Genomic DNA, 6,141 nt, shown 5'->3' with positions numbered 1-6,141 from the left:
GTGGTGGATTCATCGATCTACACATACGATAAAATTGCAGTGAGCTGAATTGATAACAAATATATCTCTATATATAGATATATTCACAAATGAGTGCAAGAAAAACTAATGAAATCTAAATAAAACAGATTCTATTAATATCACTATCCTAGTTGTGATATGGTACCATAGTTATGCAAGATGTTGCCATTTGGGGAGACTGGGTGAAGAGTATATGGAATCTTTCTATATCATTTCATATAACTTGATTTGAATAAAATACCAAAAATGAAAAAAGATTAATACAATTAAATAATATTAGGAATAAGAATAACACAAAACATTGGAAATTAAATACATCAGAAATTAAAAAGATAAGATTCTATAATCAACTTGTATGATCATNNNNATAAACTTGAAAATTTAGATAATGCAAGTAATTCCCTAGAAAAATATAACATTTAAACTGACTAAACAGAAAACTTGAATAAACATAAATCACTAAAGAATCTGAGTCAATTGCCAAAGATTCACTTCTATGCGAGCACAAAACACTAGTTTTAACTGATTTTATGGATGAATTCTACCAAATACTCAAGGAACATAGAATTTTAATTTGTAGATTCTCCAGTAATTAGAAAATGAGGAAAAACTCAATTTTTATTGAGACCAGTATGATAAAAATAGACGTGGGATATTAAGAAAGGAAAATTTCTGGCTAATCTCACTATTTAACATATTCAAAAGATCCTAAATAAAATATTATCAGTAGTATTCCAATAATTAAAAAATTTTACGAATAATATTTCATTTAGCATGTTTGCATTTTAATGTCTTAAAATATGCAATACAACTAGGTTAGGATTAACTCAAGCACAAAAGTATTAACTAGTTTAGAGGGAAATAAATACTGTGTTATTTCACTTATAAGTGGAATTTAAGGAACAAAACAAATGAACAAAGGAAAAAAATAGATTCTTAACTATAGAGAACAGATGGTTACCATAGGGGAGGTAGGTTAGGGGATGGGTGAAATAGGTGGTGGAGATTAAGGAGTAAACTTGTGATGAATACTAAGTAATGTATAGAATTATTGAACCACAATATGTACACCTGAAACTAATATAACACTGTATACTAATTATATTGGAATTAAAAAGGAAGTGTAACTAGTAAATTGAATAAGTGGGACTCATGGGGTGTAATCAGAAAACAACGTTGATTCCCTTATTCCCACTTTAAGTCCACTCTGTGGGATTAGATCCTCTTTTTTGTGATCAAAGCTAAGGAAATTCCATGACACTTGAGCATTTTGGTTATGTTTTGTCACAGAAGAGTCTCAGTTTATTTAAAATATCAGTAATAATTAAATATTTAATATTTATTTAAAGTTATATATTCCTCCATTTCATCTTAAGCCTACTGTGGGCTGGGCAGCAGAAATAAGGGAGATGTGGCCAGTATCTTCTCACTGTACATAGAGTACTTCTAACCATTTTCTTCCATATTGCTTATGAGGGTTTGTGATCCCTCTAAAATTGCACTAGAGGAGGAGATAGGTGATAAGAGAAGGAATAATAAGTACATTGTCTGAACCTAGCTCGTGTTTAAAACCAATTTTTTGGGGGGATGCCTCAGGTGACTCAGTTGGTTAAACATCTGACTCTTGATTTTGGCTCAGGTCATGATCTCATGGTTCATGGGATTGAGCCCTATGTTGCACTGAGAGTGTGGAGGCTGCTTGGGATTCTCTCTCTCTGCCTCTGCCCACTCATGCTCGCGCTCTCTCTCTCTCTCTCAAAATAAATACATGAGCATTAAAAAACAATTTGTTTTCCTATGGAGTATTGTTATGACCTTTTGTGAGACCTTCCTGTCCCTCATATTTCTTAGGCAGAGTTGATAAGCAATATACTGTGTCTCCTGGGATCTGGGTTGCACATATCAAACCTTCATGCGCTTCCAATGAAGCTCCATTCCCTAGGCCTAAGGTAAATGTGAGCCCTGCTCCCAAGACCTTTCACTGAGAGAGCTTTAGATACACAGCCTACAGCTTTCTTACAGTTGCTTTCCTAATTTACAAACTTTTTCTTGTCTTCTCCAGCTTCCTTCAATTCTGGGGATTGGTGGTGAGCTAAGGTCACAAAACCAGTTTGAAATTACCTCCTTTTACAAGACCAGCATGGTGGTCTCACACCTCCTATTGGAATGTGTTGTTTATTATCTTTGGGCCTAAGCCAACATTGAGACTGAAATAGCTTCATTTAAAAATCTTGTTTCACAAGGTTGGCTTACTGTTGGGAAAATTCATTCATATAATTCAATACTATAAACAAATAAAGTACAAAAATGTATTTTATCTCAATAGAAGCAGAAGAATTATTTGACAGAATTCAGTATACGTTTATGACTTAGAAATCTCTTACAAACTAATAATACAAAAGAATTCCTTAACCTGATTAAGAGTATCTAGGGTTACCTGGGTGGCTCCATTGGTTAAGTACCCAACTCTGATTTCAGCCCAGGTCATGATCTCACAGTTGTGAGATTAAGCTCTGTGTCAGGCTTTGTGGTCGTTGTGGAGAAAGCTTAAAATTCTCTCCTCCCTCTGCTGCTCCCCCTTTGTGCTGGCAATGTCTCTAAAAAAAGTGTTTATAAAAAAAACTTTCATAGTAAATATCACACTTAATGCTAGCAGCCTTATTTTTAAAATAAGGATCAAGGCAAGGATGCCATTGGTTTTACTTCATTTCAACATTCGCTGGAAATTCTGTCCAGTATGGTAGACAAGAATTTTAAAAAATAGAATAAAATGTATTAGAATAGGAAAATAAGGGCTACAGCTAACACTATTTATAGTATATGCAATTTTCTATAGAGAAGATCCAAGAAAAACTATAGAAAATTATTAGAATTGGTAAGAAAATTCAGCAAATTAACAAAAGATAAGATTAATATGTGAAACTCATATGTGGAATTTAAGAATCAAAACATGCAAACATGGGGAAAAAAGAGGAAAACCAATAAACACACTCTTAACTATACAGAACAAACTGTTACCAGAAGGTGGGGATGGGTTAAAGAGGTGAAGGGGGTTAAGGAGTACACTTGTGATGAGCACCAGGATTTGTATGTAAGTGTTAAATCACTAAGTTCTACACTTGAAACTAATATTACACGGTATGTTAACTAACTGGAATTTAAATTAAAAAGTGGAAAAATGTTAAATATGCTAAAATCTATTGCATTTCATAGGTTAAAATGTTAGAAAATGTAATTTTTAAAAAGTGTCTTTATCAACAGCAATTTAAAAAGATATCCACTAATAGATCTAACAATTTAAAAAGATACCCTCTAATAGATCTAACAAAGATGTATGCAGCCTTAATGGGGAAAAAGTAGAAACTGTTATTATAAGACTAAAGAAAGCTCAATGAAATAATGAGAAATACCATGTTTATGGAGAAGAAGACTCAATGATCATGAATATGCCAATTGTCCCCAAATCAGTCTAAGAATTCAATATAATCCCAATCAAAAGGCATCTATGGGAATAATAAAACTAAATTTTGATGTGGGGGAAATGGAAAAAGAGATATGTAGGAAGTTTCATTCTTTCATAATAGTTTATTTCATAAACTAGGTAGTTGATACACAGGTATTTGTTATATTATTTTCTTTTTTGTATTTTTGAAATATTAAGTTTAGAGAAAGAGTGCTGAGTACACTACTTTGGCATTGTACTGGTATATATAAGCCAATATCACAAAGCAGCTGCTAATTTGGTATATATTTTTATCAATATGTGTTTGCACAACGGATTCTCTATTCCTTACACCTGTGTGACTTGAAACAGATACTCTATACTTCTAAACCCTCAGTTTCCATATCTATAAAATGTGGTTGACATAAGCAATTTAAAAACTAAAAAATTTAAATAAGAAAATAAAGCATGCTCTCCATAAACTTAGTTTATTTATCTGTCAGGGAAGATTGTCAATCTGTTTCAGAAGGTGAAGCACCTGAGAATCTTAGTGCTCTTTGAGAAACACCATGGAATTCTGACATACATAATTCAACCTTATGAACTATGAACAGTTTTACTCAAAGTAAATTTGGCCTATGATTGAAATGTATAACCACACACACATATGTCAATAAAAAGTTACTGAATTACTCCACTAGTCTGCATATGCTGCCACTTCAATAATGTTGTCATTTGCTCTCATTTCCAGCAGTCAGTGTGAGAAAAATTTATTGATGGAATTGTAAGATTGAAAAATGCCCATCTATTAGTCTAACTTTTCGCCCCTGTGAATTGATGAAGGAGCACCAATATTGGAGGTTAGTTGAAAAACCCTCAATTAGTCTGGTAGGGAAAAAAAAATCCTGAGGTGTAAAGCAAACAGCACATTGAAGAGGAACTCCTAGTGGCTCTACTCAGAAGAATGAAAACATCTTTAAACACTCCTATTAACTTAATCAACATGACAAATCTTTTTAAAAAGGTTTCTGGCTTATTGGTGAGAACTTCTGTATTATCAAGTAGTAGGTAAAACAAGGTCAGAAGCTATCGCGGTAATCCAAGAATATGAGAGATCATGGTGGCTGGGACCTGGAAGACTGGCAGAAGTGGTGGGATGAGTGAGGATAGAATGTACAGGATTGACTAATAGATGAAATGTAGTTTGTAAGAGAGAAAGTAAAAGATGACTACAACTTTCATGACTTGGGCAAGTGTATGAATAATGGTGCCTGTCTTCATTTATTTGGGCTGCTATAATAGAATACCCTATACTGGTAGCCTATAAATAACAAAAAATTATTTTTCATAGTTCTAGAAGCTGAAAAGTCCACGGTCAAGGTGTTGGCAGAGTCAGTGTCTCTTATTCAGATTCAAAACAATGGTGAGGGCCCAGTTCCTATTTCACAGGCAGCTGTCTTCTTGATATGTCCTCACATGCCAGAAGGGGTGAAGGATCTTTCTGGAGTCTGTTTTATAAAGGTACCAATTTCATTCATGAAGGTTCCACTCTCATCACTTGATCACCTCCCAGAGGCCCCACTTTCTGATACCACCACAATGGACATTAAAATTTCAATACATGAATATGGGGAGTGAATACAAACATTTAGTCTGTAGAAGTCCCATTTCTTGAGAGGGAAACATTTGCTGAGATGGGAAACACTGGAGAAGGAGCAAGAAGGGGGTGAATCTAGGGTTAATTTTGAGGTCTTTAATAGAAACCCAAGAGTGATCAAGAGATGGGAGGCTGGAATTCAGAGGAGGTTGGAGCTAGAGACATTAAATTGTATTTAAAGCAAAATGAAATAATTTAGAATGTGTAGATAGGGAGGAGAAGGTGTACGAGGACTGACTTATGGGCATTATGATAAATAGACATATGGAACAAGAAAATAGTAATGCAGACTCAGAAGAGGCAGCCATCAAGGGAACCTAAACCAATTCCTGGAAGCCAAGTGAAGAAAGTTTTTCATGAGGGAGAGAATGATCAACTTTGACAAATAATGCTAAGAACTCAAGGAATATGAAAAATGAGGATTGGATTTAGATGTGTAGGTGACTTAAAGAGGCAGATTTCAGTGGAGTGTTGATGACAAAAATCATGTTGTAGTGGATTCAAGGAACAGTTGGAAGGAAAGAAGTGAAGGTTGTATAGGCAACATTTTCAAAGATTTTGGCTATTAAAATGGAGTAATGAAATGTCGAAAGAATGTTGGAACAAGGGAGTTTTTTAGTGATTGGAACTATTATAGCATGCTTGCGTGGTGATGAAAATGATAGCAAAATAGATGCTGCAGGAGAAAAGAGGGAGAGTTATAGAGGCATTGTTCTTGGGGGTAGTGAAAAGGGTATGGGTGATAATACATAAAGATAGGAGCCAGGCAGTTTATCTGTTGTAATTGGAGAGAAGGCAAAGTGTATTGGTGCAGTTGGAATGAGATTGGAAGAAGTAAGGGTGAAGGATATGGAAGTTACAACTTTTTAAAATTGATTTTTTTTTTAATAGTTTATTGTCAAATTAGTTTCCACATAACACTCAGTGCTCATCCCCACAAGTGTCCTCCTCCATGCCCATCCCCCCTCCCCCCACATCCATCAGTCCTCAGTTTTTGTCAGCATTCAAGAGTCTCTCATGG

Source organism: Crocuta crocuta, unplaced genomic scaffold, assembly GCF_008692635.1.
Source record: "Crocuta crocuta isolate KB4526 unplaced genomic scaffold, BGI_CrCroc_1.0 scaffold312, whole genome shotgun sequence".
Lineage (NCBI taxonomy): Eukaryota > Metazoa > Chordata > Mammalia > Carnivora > Hyaenidae > Crocuta > Crocuta crocuta.
Note: the sequence above shows the minus strand (reverse complement) of the source record.